This window comes from Microcebus murinus, chromosome 12, assembly GCF_040939455.1.
Source record: "Microcebus murinus isolate Inina chromosome 12, M.murinus_Inina_mat1.0, whole genome shotgun sequence".
Classification (NCBI taxonomy): domain Eukaryota; kingdom Metazoa; phylum Chordata; class Mammalia; order Primates; family Cheirogaleidae; genus Microcebus; species Microcebus murinus.
This window is the reverse complement of record NC_134115.1, coordinates 81,071,129-81,086,147: the sequence shown is the minus strand read 5'-3', so window position 1 is coordinate 81,086,147 and position 15,019 is coordinate 81,071,129.

Here is a 15,019-nt window from a genome sequence, read left to right as displayed (position 1 = left end):
TACCACATTTTATTAATCCACTTTTGGATTGATGGGTACTTGGGCTGTTTCTACAGCCTTGAAATTATGAATTGTGCTGCTATAAACATTCAGTGCAGGTGTCTTTTTTGTAGAGTGTCATTGATCTTTTGGGTAGATGCTCAGTAGTGGGATTGCTGGATCAAATGGTGGATCCACTTGTATCACTTTAAGGTATCTCCATATTGCTTTCCAAAGAGGTTGAACTAGTTTGCAGTTCCACCAGGAGAGTTCCTATCTCTCTGCATCCACACCAGCATTTATTGTTTGGGGACTTTTTGATAAAGGCCATTCTCACTGGAGTTAAGTAATATCTCATTGTGGTTTTGATTTGCATTTCCCTGATGATTAGAGATGTTGAGCATTTTTTTCATATGTTTGTTGGCCATTCTTCTGTCTTCTCTAGAAAAGTTTCTGTAAAGTCTTTTGCCCACTTTTTGATAGGATTGTTTGATTTTTTTCTTGCTGATTTTCGTGAGTTCTAAGTATATTCTAGTTATCAGTCCCTTATCAGATGCGTAGGATGCAAAAATTTTCTTCCATTCTGCAGGCTGTCTGTTTACTTTCATTGTAGTTTGATCATGTCCCATTTATTTCTTTTTGTTGCTGCTGTGATTGCCTTTGGGATCTTCTTCATAAATTCTTTGCCTAGGCCGATGTCTAGGAGAGTGTTTCCAACGTTTTCCTCTAGAATTCTAATAGTTTCATATCTTAGGTTTAAATCTGTTATCCAGCGTGAGTTGATTTTTGTGAGAGGTGAAAGGTGTGGGTCCTGCTTCAGCCTTCTACAAGTGGCTATCCAGTTTTCCCAGCACCATTTATTGAAAAGGGATTCTTTTCTCCAGTGTATGTTTTTGTCTGCTTTGTCAAAGATTAGATGGCTATATGAGGATGGTTTTATATCAGGATTCTCAGATCTGTTCCACCGGTCAATATTCCTATTTTTGTGCCAATACCAGGCTGATTTAATTACTACAGCTTTATAGTATGGTTTGATATCTGGCATATTAATACCTCCCATTTTTTGTTGCCTAGAATTGCTTTTGATATGTGGGGTCTTCTTTGGTTCCAAACGAAGTGTAAAATTATTTTTTCTATATCTGTGAAGAATGCTGATGGGATTTTAATAGGTATTGCATTGAATCTGTAGATCAGTTTGGGTAGTATAGACATTTTAGTGATGTTGAGTCTGCCAATCCACGAGCATGGTATGGATTTCCATCTGTTTACATCCTCTGCTATTTCCTTCCTCAGTGTTTCATAGTTCTCCCTGTAGAGGTCATTTACCTCCTTGGTTAAGTATATTCCTAGGTACTTTAATTTCTTTGTTGCTATTGTGAAGGGAATTGAGCCTTTGATTTGGTTCTCAATTTGATTGTTATTGGTGTATATGAATGCCTCTGATTTCTGTGTATTGATTTTGTATCCTGAGACTTTACTAAATTCATTTATCAGTTCTAGGAGTTTCTTGGTTGAATCTTTGGGGTTTTCTAAATATAATATCATATCATCAGCAAACAGTGAAAGTTTGATCTCTTCTGTCCCTATTTGGATACCTTTAATTTCACTTTCCTATCTGACTGCTGTAGCCAGGACTTCCAGGACTATGTTGAATAGAAGTGGAGATAGTGGGCAGCTTTGCCTGGTTCCAGTTCTAAGTGGGAATGCTTTCAATTTTTTCCCATTCAGTATTATGTTGGCTATGGGTCTGTCATATATGGCTTGTATCATTTTTAGGTATGTCCTTTCTATGCCTATTTTATTACGTGTTTGTATCATGAAAGGGTGTTGAATTTTGTCAAAAGCTTTTTCTGCATCTATTGAAGAATCATGTGGTCTTTGTTTTTGCTTCTGTTTATGTGGTGAACTGCATTTATAGATCTCCATATGTTGAACCATCCCTGTATCCCTGGAATGAAGCCCACTTGGTTGTGATGGATTATTTTTTTGATAAGCATCTGGATTCGGTTAGCTAAGATTTTCTTGAAAATTTTTGCATCTATATTCATTAGGGATATTGCTCTGTAGTTTTCTTTTTTTGTTGGATCCTTTCCTGGTTTTGTTATCAGAGTAATATTTGCTTCATAAAAGGTGTGGGGGAGGTTTCCATTCTTCTCGATGTTGTGGAATAATTTCTACAAGATAGGCACCAGTTCTTTTTTGTAAGTGTGGTAAAATTTGGGTGTGAAACCATCTGGACTGGGACTTTTCTTTTTAGAAAGATTTTAATTGCTGTTTCTATTTCAGCTCTTCAGATTGGCCTGTTCAGGAGTTCTATTTCTTCCTGGTTGAGCCTAGGGAGACTGTGTGTTTCTAGAAATTTGTCCATTTCCTCCACATTTTTCAGTTTGTGTGCATAAAGGTTTTTGTAGCATTTGTAAATTATATCGTGTATCTCCTTGGGATCAATTGTGATATCTCCTTTTTTGTCCCTGATGGAGCTTATTAGAGATTTTTTTTTCCTGCTTTTTGTTAGCCTAGCCAATGGCGTGTCAATTTTGTTTATTTTTTCAAAGAACCAACTTTTTGTTTTATTAATCTCCTGTATAGCTTCCCTGTTGTCAATTTTGTTCAGTTCTGATTTGATCTTGTTGATTTCACTTTTTCTGCTGAGTTTGGGGTTGGTCTGTTCTTCTTTTTCCAGCTCTTTGAGTCATTTCATTAGATTGTCGTATTTGTGATCTTTTTGACTTTTGGTTATAGGCATTTATGGAAATAAACTTTCCTCTCAGTACTGCTTTAGCTGTGTCCCAAAGGATTTGATAACTTGTCTCTCCATTGTCATTTTTATTTCCATCTTGATTTCTTCATTTATGAAGTAATCATTTAGTAGGAGGTTGTTTAATTTCCACGTTTTTATGTAGAAATGTGAATTTCTGTTAGGGTTGATTTCTACTTTTATTACACTGTGATCTGAGAAGATACATGGTATGATTTCTATTTTTTTAAATTTCTTGAGGCTTACTTTGTGTCCTAGAATATGGTCAATCTTAGAGAATGTCCTGTGAGCTGATGAGAAGAACGTATATTCAGTGGATATTGGGTAGAATGTCCTGTAAATGTCAGTCAGACTCAATTGTTCTAGAGTTTTGTTTAAGTCCATTATTTCTTTATTAATTTTCTGTTTGGAGGATCTGTCCTATGCCATCAGTGGGGTGTTGAAATCTCCAGTGATTATGGAGTTGCTGTTAATCAATTTGCTTAGATCCAGTAAGGTTTGCTTTATGAATCTGGGTGCACCTAAGTTGGGTGCATATATATTTAAAATTGTTAAAATCTTTGTCTTTTACTACTTTTGTTGGTTTAAAAACTAAATCATCTGAGATTAGAACTGCCATGCCAGCCTTCTTTTGGCTTCCACTTGCTTGGAATACTGATCTCTACCCCTTTACTTTTAGTCTATATGCATCCTTGCAGGTTAGATGTGTTTCCTGAAGACAGCATATACTTGGCCTGTATTTTCTTATCCATTCAGCCAGCCTATGTCTCTTGAGTGGAGAGTTTAAGCCATTCACATTTATTGAGAGAACTGATAGGTGAGGTAGATTACTGTTCATTCTGTTGGGTTCGATATTGTTGCTTTGATTTCTCTCTTGAGCCATTGTAATATCTGGCCTTTAATCTTTGGGTTTTGGTTGTTTTTATATTCGTGGGTTTTTATTATGGTGTTCCGTGCATAACACTGTTTTGAGTACTTCTTGTAGGGCTGGTCTTGTCTTGGTGAATTCTCTGAGACTTTGCTTATCTGAGAATGTCTTAATTTCTCCTTCATATATAAAGCTTAGTTTTGCAGGGTACAAGATTCTAGGCTGGGCACTATTTTGTTTCAAAAGAGTGAGAATGGGGCCCCAGTCTCTCCTTGCTTGTATTGTTTCAGTTGAGAAATCTGGCGTTATTCAGATCCATTTTCCTTTGTATGTAACTTGCTTCTTTTGTCTTACAGCTTGTAGGAGGGTCTCTTTTGTTGATAGTTTGGTCAGTCTGAAGACTACATGCCGTGGTGTTTTCCTGTTTGCATTGTATCTCCCAGGAGTCCTTTTGGCCTATATTAGAAATACAAGATTTCTAATTCTAGGTTACTGGTTAGACCTGGGAAGTTTTCCTCAAGTATTTCTTCAAATAGCTTATCCAATCCTTGGGTTTTCTCTTCCTCCTTCTCCGGAATCCAGTGGACCCACAGGTTATTTTTCTTTGTATAACCCCGCAATTCTTGTAAGCTTTGCTCATGTCTCTTATTTTTCTGCTCTAACTCTGTGACTAAATTATTTGATTTGAATGTGTTGTCTTCAACCTCTGAGATTCTTTCTTCTGTTTGGTCCACCTTATTTTTGAGACTTTCCACTGTGTTTTGAATTTCCCTGAATAAATTCTTCATTTCCAGGATATTGGATTGATTCTTCTTCAAGATCTCAATCTCCTTGGTGAATCTTTGTTCCAAGTCCTGTATCTTCTTTGTAGTTTCTTTGTGTTGGTTATCCATTTTTTTCTTGCATATCATTGAGCTTTCTTACAATCCAATTTTGGAATTCTTCTTCTTTCATTTTAGTGTTTTGGGTTTGTTCAGTGTCCGTTTCTTGAGAGCTGGTGTATCTCCTAGGGGGAGTATTTTCGGTTTGATTTTTTTAATTATGCTGGGCCCTCCCCATCTGGATCAATTGCTGGAGCTCAGGCGTCCTCTCTTTTGTAGTTTCTTGATCAGCCACTGGAGAGAGCTCTTCCACCACACTTGGAATGTTCCGCTGATAGGGGTAGTTTCAGTGGGTTCTCCCTAGATTTGGGGGAGAGTGGGTTTTCTTGTCTCGTCCCACTTCCAGGGGTGGAGCCTACCACTTTCGGCAAGAGAGATGCGGGCTGGGGAGAGGAAGTATCTCCCCAGTCTGCCCTACACCCCGGCGCCCTAGTGGCTGTAACTTCCCTTGGCTGTTAGACTTCTCAGTAGTTTGTTGATGAAGCCAGGCCTGGCAAGCCTATCGCAGATTGTGTAGGAGCGGGATTTGCCAGGAGAGACTCTAGGCTGGGTGGGGAGAAGGCTTGCCTGCCACACTGTATGACGGCTGGGCTGTGGACCCCCTCAGTGGCGACGGCTTGTCCACTCGCAGGGCACCAGTATTGGGGGCAACTGTTTAGGGTGCGGCAGGTGCCGGGTTGGGAGCCTGGGTCAACAGGATGACCGGTAGCCTCTTCTATGCCACCTGCCCGACCGCCAGTTTAGCCATAGCCCTCGATCTTACTGACCCACCCTGTGCAGTCTTACTCACCCGGGGCAGTTCCAGCTTAAAGCCCCCGGCTTAGTCCCGCTGGTTACCAGAAGCAAGACATCTAACTGCCTCCCCATCAGCTCAGTTCAGTTTCCTCTTGTCTTGGAGCCATCCTAGCACAGGGTTCAGGGGAGTTCACGTTGTTTTCCACCATTAACCACACTCTCCAGCACCCTCTTCTCCTGCCATGATTTTGCACAAGTTTCAGACAGCTCCCTGGCTGAGTGAGTGTGGAGGTCAAAGGAGTTCTCCTGTGGGTCTGATCCCACTTCACCCCCTGGCCTAGCAGTCTGGCGCCCTTCCACGTGCCCTATTGTTTGCTTTGCACTCTCCAGAGAACATGATCTTATCTCCTGATCACCTTGTTTTTCCTTTTATGAGAGTCCACGCTGAACCTCTGTGGATTCTCGATGCTGTCCTTGTAGTGGGGAGATCCACTCGCGTGTAGGAGACCAAGATCTGTGTCTCCTTCTCTGAGAGCAGGAGTCCAGGGGGTTACCTTTACTCCGCCATTTTCCCCAAGTCCCTCAAATTCATTTTAATACCCATGTTCTCCCAACTGAGAATGTGGATATCTTAGGCTATATATACCATTTACCTCCTTTATCATTATGCTTCTTTCTATATCACATCTATCATACTCTATAGTACAGTACTATGAAACTTAGCATTTTATCTGTACACTTTCTTTCTGGAAACTTTCATTGCAAATATTATACCTCATGATCAGATCACCTTGTATACTACTGAATACCAACTGCTCATGTCTCGTGTGATGTTTTCTAACCTGCTCAGATACTGAATCTGTTGGAGTGTAAGAAGAAAACCCAATTGAGCTGCAGTAACTTCAATAATGAGATTGTTTGCAGAGATTTGGGCAAGGTTTAAAGACCTTGGAGGCACTCAGGGGCTTACACCAATAGCAAGCTGTGGTCGCCCCTGGGCCTAAAGAGGCAAGGAAAAGAATGGTATTACCAGAGAACAGAGATTGCTAGATCCATGAAAGAGCCACTCAACAGAAGTTGTAGTCACAAAAGCACACAACCACTGTCAAGGTCTCACAAAACTGGAGGGAGAGGAGGAAAATAGATAATTCGACCTGTCTATCTTCCTGTCCTATGATCATATGTTGGTGCCTCCCATTAGCAGAACCCACTGGAAGCCATAAATCAAAGGATATACAGCCTGGCAAAGAAGGGCTGAAGGTAGATGGGGAAGTAAATGGAGAATAACTAGCACAATTCACCTCTTTTCCCATTCAGCATCATTTCTCAACCTTCACTTAGATAAAGAAGCTCATGGTCCCAAAACAGGAGAAACACAAACTCCCATAATCTATTGTATCGTCATGAGGTGATGACAATTCAGTCATAATCCCACTGGAACCTAAATTGTAACATTAGCCACCTCCAGTACTCTTCATATGAGGTAGCAGGGAAAGGGGAGAAAATAATTTAATAAATCACTGCTATAGCCCCATCTCTGTACCTGTTCAGGAGGTTGATAATAAAAGAAGGTAGTTAATAATCACTGTTTCATGGTTTCCTTATCCTCTGCTAATACCATTGATGGCCACAGTCCCTATTTGGTAGGGTGACCCAAACCTCCATCCCTAAAGACTCTGAGTTCTTTAGTGGCCCTAGCTTATTATTGAGTTGACATCATTTCCCATTGATCATTATTACTGGAAATGAGAGGACTAAGGAGCATCCCAGAGAATTCCCTGGGTTCTACATGTAGCCCTCCTTGCCAACATTGTGTAGCAGAAACTTAATGTCTCCTTGGTGATGAGGACCAGTTGCCCCAGCCAATACAGTAACACTATTTCTGCCTATTAGTGCAGCAGCATGGAGAACCTCAAATGACCTACTATTAGTTTCAGAGAACCATGATCTTATTCCCAAAAGAAGGATTCCTTCCTTAGAAACTAGGAACTCCAAACACACAGAACCCAAGGTCATTAACAATGGCAAGCAAACATTCCATAAGTGAGTTATTAGATGTAATAGTGAGCAGGAACATTCCCACAACCACTTTGCTTTTAATAGACCAGGTATTTTAGCTTTGTAAGAAAATGTATCTCATATTGGTCACTGATTCAAAGAATGGATGGCACTCTATAGGACCGTACGTCAACCTTTCAGGGAATTGTCTCTGAACTAGCATTCAAATGGAGACTTTTCCTGGCCATTCCACTTTCTACCAGGCCAGCTGCCTCTGGACAGTGAGACACATAGTAAGATCAGAGGACTTTATGGAAGTGAGCCAATTGCCACATTACCTTCACCATAAAGTACATACCTTGGGTGAGGCAATGTTGTGTGTGATACCCATGGCAAAGAATAAGATATTCTGCAAGTCAACAAAGCTGGCAGATTTGTAGACAAGGAAAGCAAATCCATACTCATAACATGGAACTATTTCCCCTAAGGAAAAGGTGCTGTCCCCTTCATAAACCAGCTCTCAGATGGATGGATGGTCACCCTGGGAAATCATGTCATATTGCGAGCTCACAGTTGGCTTCTGCTGTTGGCAGGTTGGGCACTCAACACTGGCTTATAACTCAACCTTAGTAAAGGGATGACCTGAGCTCATACATAATCTCCATTCCTGTAGCAGGGGCCACTTTGTGCATAGGCTCACTAAGCCAGCAACAGGGTGACTAGGGAAGGTGTCTGGCTGACATCCAGTGGGATAGGTCATCTTGTCCATTTGATTACTGACAGCCTTCTTTGTAGAGGATGCCCTCTGCCCAGTATTTATCTCTCAAGTGAAAAGTTTCATGTTTATAATATAAATCTAATCTCTTACTTTTTCCTCTTTTGTCTTTTATTAAATAATTTCTAGACACAGGTTTTAAATGGCCTTTGGCTTTCAGAGACTCTTTTTCTTTCATTCTGGCAACAAACCTTTAATCTTATGAGGAAAGAGGGATAATCTTCAAACCCTTTCATCTTATCAAATAGATAGTGATTTGTATCTGCAGCATGACTAATTTATAAACATCATTACTGTGACAAGAATACATCTGGTCAATTTTAAGATAGATTTTGAGATTTGTGAGTCAAATAGAAGTATTTGACTATAAATTCTAAGTATAGAGAAGGTTTTAAAATAACTATATTAAAAATATATAAATGTATTCAGCTCTAAGAAACAATGGTGACATAGCACATCTTATATTTTCCTGGTTAGAGCTGGAACCCATACTATTAAGTGAAGTTTCCCAAGAATGGAAAAATAAGCACCACATATACTCACCAGCAAATTGGTATTAACTGAACAGCACCTAAGTGGTCACATAGATACTACAGTAATAGGGTATTGGGCAGGTGGGAGGGGGGAGGGTATATACATACATAATGAGTGAGATGTGCACCATCTGGGGAATGGTCATGATGGAGACTCAGACTTGTGGGAGGAGGGGGGAGGGGGGAAATGGGCATTTATTGAAACCTTAAAATCTGTACCCCCATAATATGCCAAAATGAAAAAAAAAAAAAAAAGATAAAGTGCATGTCAGGCAGGTGGGTGGGGCATGGGCAATATACGTAACCTTAACATTTGTACCCCCATAATATGCTGAAATAAATTAAAAAAAGATAAAGTGCAAAATACATACATATATATATATATATAAATGTATAAGTCAAAGAATCCCTAACACAGTAAGAGGGAACACTTTTGAAGGACTTCTTATATTGTTATTATTATGACTATTATTAATATACAATTAAGGGTTGCCAAATCCTACCCTTGTCTGGATATGGATTTGTAATTAAAACTTCCAATCACCAATGGCAAAATGTCTTCTCACTTTGTATTTGACTTCTTCCAAAATGAAGTTCTTAATTTGCTTTAATAGATTAATGCCTTGATTCTAGCCAAACTATTCATTATTATTAATGTTGCTACTTCTGCTGTACATTTTGTTGTTATTATTAGAAGCAAATCTAATGTTTTTCTCCCTTTTGGCACTGATATTTCCATCCTGGTTGCATCAATGGGTAAAACATTAGGGAAAAGGTGAAGAGAGTAGTATTCTAGATCTTCCGGGGCAAAGAGGAAAAAAAAAAAAGAAAAATGAGAAACAGGATAAACAAGAACACATATAAAAAGACATTGATACTATCAACTTTAGGCAATAATCAGAGAAATGTTCAGATATTGGGCTACCTAGGTTTAATCTGCAGTCAGAGCTCAAAGAAAATAATCCCTGGCTCAAAAGACAGTATGGTATGATAACTAAAGCATATACTCTGAAGCCAGACTATTTGGATCTTGAATTCTGACTCTGCTGTTTATTAACTGTGTAATACAAAGCAATTTACTCAACCAATCTGTGCCTAAGTTTCTTCATATGAAACATAAGGATAATAATAGTACTTACCTTATAGGACATTGCCAGAATTAAATTAATTATATATCAGCACTTAAACACAGTGCCTCTCACACAGTAAGTACTCTATAATCACTAGCCACTGTCACTTGGACAACTTCTGCTGTCATAATAAAGTGATATTTGCTTAATTTGTTTCTTATTTGTTCAACAGAAAACGACCTGATGTTATAGCAAGAACTGACTGGCTTGCTCCAATCATATGGGAAGGAACTTACAATAGACATGCCCTGGAAAAATATTACAAGAAGCTGAATATTACCATAGGCTTGGCTGTATTTGCTACTGGAAAGTAGGTGTTACTAATATTCATCCTTTTTTATTTTGAAAAATATGTATAAGCACCCATGGACTTTCAGCAATCAAAGAACTACTCATAATTAACCATAATCATTATGTTTGACTATTCTGTATCATTATTTATAGTGGTTATTTTCTCCAGTTTGGGCTGAGTTCTTAACACCACTTGGGAATCTTTTCATTAATATCCATTTAGCTCTTTTTCTCTTTTTTCGCAACAAACTTTATGGTTTTTTTTCAGGTCCCCAAACTTAATACATTCTCTTTCACTAACCAATACAATTGAAGCTCTAGACCCAACTTCTTTATGCTTACCTTCTTTAGCATTATTAACACATATGTTAGTGTGTTTAAATGGCATGCATTTTCCTGAAAGTTTTTAGCAAAATAATTTTTTCTGTTTTTTTTATGTTTCACAGATTTATAGATCAGTACCTGAAACAGTTCATACAATCTGCTAATAAGCACTTTATGATTGGCTACAATGTTATCTTTTACATCATGGTGGATGACTTCAGAAAGCTACCTTACATAGAGTTAGGTCCCCTTCGAACATGTAAAATGTTTGCTGTATTCAAAGATCGTACATCTTTGGATCAAGACTTTCATCTCATATACATGATGAACTTAAATGTGAACATCATAGCCTACATCCAGCATGAAGTCGACTTTCTCTTTACTATGGCTGTAAACCAGATCTTCAAAAGTGACTTTGGAGTAGAAACCCTGGGCAGCTCTGTAGCTCAACTCCATGCATGGTGGTATTTTAAAAATTCTAAAGATTTCCCTTATGAGAGAAGATCTACATCAGCAGCTTTCATCCCCCTTGGACAAGGAGATTTCTATTACCATGGTGCAATTCTTGGTGGCATGCCCCACGAGGTTTTAAACTGCATTAGAGAATGTCAGAATGGAATGATTAAGGACAACACAAATGACCTTAAAAGCCTATATGAAAGCCACCTAAACAAATATTTTTTTGTCAATAAACCCACTAAGCTGTTATCACCAGAATACAATTGGGATCCAAAGTTTAGAACCCCTTCACAAATTAAACATATTAAGATAGAATGGAAGTCAGAAAGAATTTGATAGTTATACCATTAGGTTTAGGATTAACTAGTGAATCACAATAATTCCTCAAATATAAAATTTATAAAATTTTCAGCATTTTTAGAAACTTACAAAATTGTAAAATCTTCCAAATTATTTTTCTCTTTGTAATTTTGAACCATCTAATTCTACCTATGCTGAATAAACAATAAATGGATGTAATTTAATGTTATTGCTTATGTAATGGAATGTTTTTATATATGTACTATAAATAATGTGGAAATACTTTGAGTCATAAAGTGATTTTTTATGAAGAAACACATGCAGACTGTAGTTCAGAAAATATAGATGGATATACAGACATACAATGTCAAAGGGATATGTGCAAGGGAAAAAATTTAATATTCATCAACTCACTTCCCATCAGATATTTGCTATGTTTTCCAGTGTTAGCATATATATTGCTTGTGATTAATTTCCTCCTTTGTATTCAGTCTGTTTAGCATATGATTGACTTTAGAGACATTGTACCAAATATGTATCTCACTTTTATTGTTACATTGTACCAAATGTATATCTTACTTATATTGTTACAAAGAGAGATGTTGAGTTCATATTTTTAAATGCTATGGGGATGTTTTTTTAAAAATAGCTATTGTACCAAATATGTATCTTATTTTTATTGTTACAAAGAGAGATACTAAGTTCATATTTTAAAATGGTATGGGAATTTTTTTTAAAAGAGATATTTACTGAACTCCATGGTAAATGGACTCTTCTGGGTGCAATCAGAAATGGAAAAATATTAAAAACAAAATTCTTCCTCAAGGAGCCTGCAGTCTAGCAAGGGAGATAAGATTATTCATAAATATTTCTTTTGCAATTTTAAAAGTGTCCAAAATCACAAGGAATACATGGCTAAAATGCTATGGTGGTTCACAAAAAAGAGCAACCACCTCCATAAGAATATGTAGTCATGTTGATTATGTTTTCATAAATTTGGTGAGATATTATAACATAATTATAAGAACTGGAGGTTCTAAAATCACAGTTATTATTTTAATGTCCTTTTATGGGAGAAAAACTGAAGTTTTGTAAGTATTCTATAAATGATAAGTACTATTGACCATGAAAACAGTAAAATTATAAGGAATACTGATAATGACTATAGGAGGCAGACTATGATGGCTCTTAATGATCCCATTTTGATATCCATGTCCTTGCATAATCTGCCTCCTCTAATCCCTCAACTTGAGTGTGAGCTGAATGTAGAGATTTGCTTCCAATCAAGAGAATATGACAGAGGTGATGAGATGCCACTTCCAGGATTAGGTTACAGAAGATTGTGACTTCTGTCTTACTAGTAGATTTTCTTGCTTGCTGCCTTGGATGTAACAAGTTGCCATGTTGGAGAGGTCCTTACAGCAAAGAACAGAGGGCAGCCTCTAGCCAATAGCCAGAAAGGAACTGAAGCCCTCAGTTCAACAACCTTCAAGGAGCTGAATACTGCTACCAACCACATAAATGAGCTTAGAAGATCTTTTTACAGGAGAGTCTTCAGATGACACCTCAATGCCAGCCAACACTTTGATTACAGCCTTGTGAGAGATCCAGAAACAGAAGATTCAGCTAAGCCATGCCCAGATTCCTGACTTATAGGATGATCCATGCCTACTATTCCCTGACTCTTCCCCTCCAACACCAGTGGTAGAAGGCAGTCCAGGTAGATGTCTCCCACCTCAGCAACAATAGCCAAGATGCAATAAGAAAGAAGCTCATAGGCAACAGGTGACCTAGAGACCAGGCCCTCGGAAACACCCTCTGTTCCATGGGCCCAGCATTCTCCCCCCATCACCTAGCACTAGGGAGTGCAAAAAGCACATTCTACCTCCCCACCCCACCAAGCAATACCAGTAAGGATCAAGCAGGAGCCTGGCTGGCACTGGCCAGCCCAGAGGGCAAGGGTAGGGAAACATTTACTGACACACGGCTTAGCATCTCCCACACTTCAACTGGCAGGACCAGACCTGAGAAAGTACGTTCCACCCTGTAGGCAGGATCAGCAGAATCAAGCAGGAGCCTTGGGGGTACTAGGTGAACAAAGTCCAGAATAGCTCTGCATAGGCTTTGAAATCTATATTGCTATTACAACCACACCCTAAAAAGTAGGCCAGGAACTATTATTAGTTAGGGTTCTTCAATGAAACAGAGCCAATACAGTCAGTCTTCCATACCCGTAAATTCTACATCCATGGATTTAACCCACTGAGGATTGAAAATATTCGAAAAAAAAAATTCTGAAAATGTACTGACTTTTTTCTTCCCTAAAACATAACAACCATTTACATAGCATTTACATTGTATTAGATAGTATAAATAATCTAGAGATTATTTAAAGTATACAGGAGGATGTGCATAGGTTATACGCAGATATTATGTCATTTTATATAAGAAACTTGAGAACTGTGGACGGAAAAATCCAAGCCCTGAAATATCTGAAAAAAGTTTATTCTAAGCCAAATTTGAGGAACATGACCCAGAGCCACTTTCAAGAAGCCTTCAGCAAGTGGGCTCGCTGTGGCTGGGTTACAGCTCAGTTTCATACATTTTCAGAGAGACAAGGGTTACAGGCAATCACAAATCAATACATGAGAGGCATACATTGGTTTGGCCCAAAAAGGTGGGACATCTCTAAGGGGGGGGGGCTTACAGGTTATAGGTGGGTTTAAAGATTCTTTGGCTGGCAATTGGCTAAGAGAGTTAGACTTTATCTAGAAGACCAGAAAGGATATGTTTATTTTAAGATAAGGGTGTGAGCACCCTGGGAGGTCCAGACAGGAGGACATTTTAAATTTACAATAGGCGCCTTCTAGGATGTTTTAAGATGCTTTAAATTTAAGAATAGGCATCTGCTAGGATGCTTGAGTTAAGACATTTTAAATTTATGATAGGCATCTGCTAGGATGCTTGAGTTAAGACAGGGGCTTCTTATTTTTTAGTGACGTTAATGCCATACCAGAATCAGGTTGGGAAGTAAACCACTGCTTCATTTGGTTAACAAAAGCCGCTTAGTGGGAATTTACCATTTGTCAACCTGACCCAGCTGGCCTCCTTAGGAAGGAGTTTTTAGCAAAAGAAAAAAAAATCAGAGTTCAGTCCTCAGGACCCTCAGATTTTGGTATCCACAGTGTCCTGAAACAAAATCCCCATGAATACCAAGAATGACTGTGTTGAGAAAGAGAGAGAGACAGAGAGATTGATTTTCAATACAAGAATTGGCTCACACAATTGAAGTTGAGAAGTTCCAAAATTTGCCATCTGCAAGCTGGAGAACCAGGAAGGCTGGTGGTGTAATTCAGTTCAAAGACTAAGTCTCAAGAACTAGAAACATCAATGTCTGAGGTTAGGAAAAGACAGATTTCCCAGCTCAAACAGGGAATAAATTTGCCCTTTCTCTATCCTGTTGATTTAGTCAGGCCTTTGGTGGATTGAAGCCTGCCTACACAGGTGAGGGCAGAGATTCCTTACTTGGTCTACAATTCAAATGCTAACTTCTTCCAGAAACACCCTCACAGACACACCTAGAAATAATGTTTACCAGCTATCTGGTTGCATTAGTACGTTTCACACTGCTATGAAGGAATACCTGAGACTGGGTAATTTATAAAGAGAAGAGTCTTATTTGGCTTACAATTCTGCAGACTGCACAAGAAACACTGTGCCAGCATCTGCTTCTGGTGAGGGCTTAAGGGAACTTCCAATCAGGCAGAAGGCAAAGGGCGTGTAGGCATGTCACAGGGCAAAAGAGGGAGCAAGAGAGGGAGGAGGTGGTGCCAGGCCCTTTTAAACAACCAGTGCTCCCATGAACCAATAAAGCCAATTGAGAACTCAATCCTTTCATGAGGATTGGTGCCCTCATGACCTAAACAACTTCCACCAGGACCCACATTCAACACTGGGGATCAAATTTCAGCATGATATTTGGAGGGGC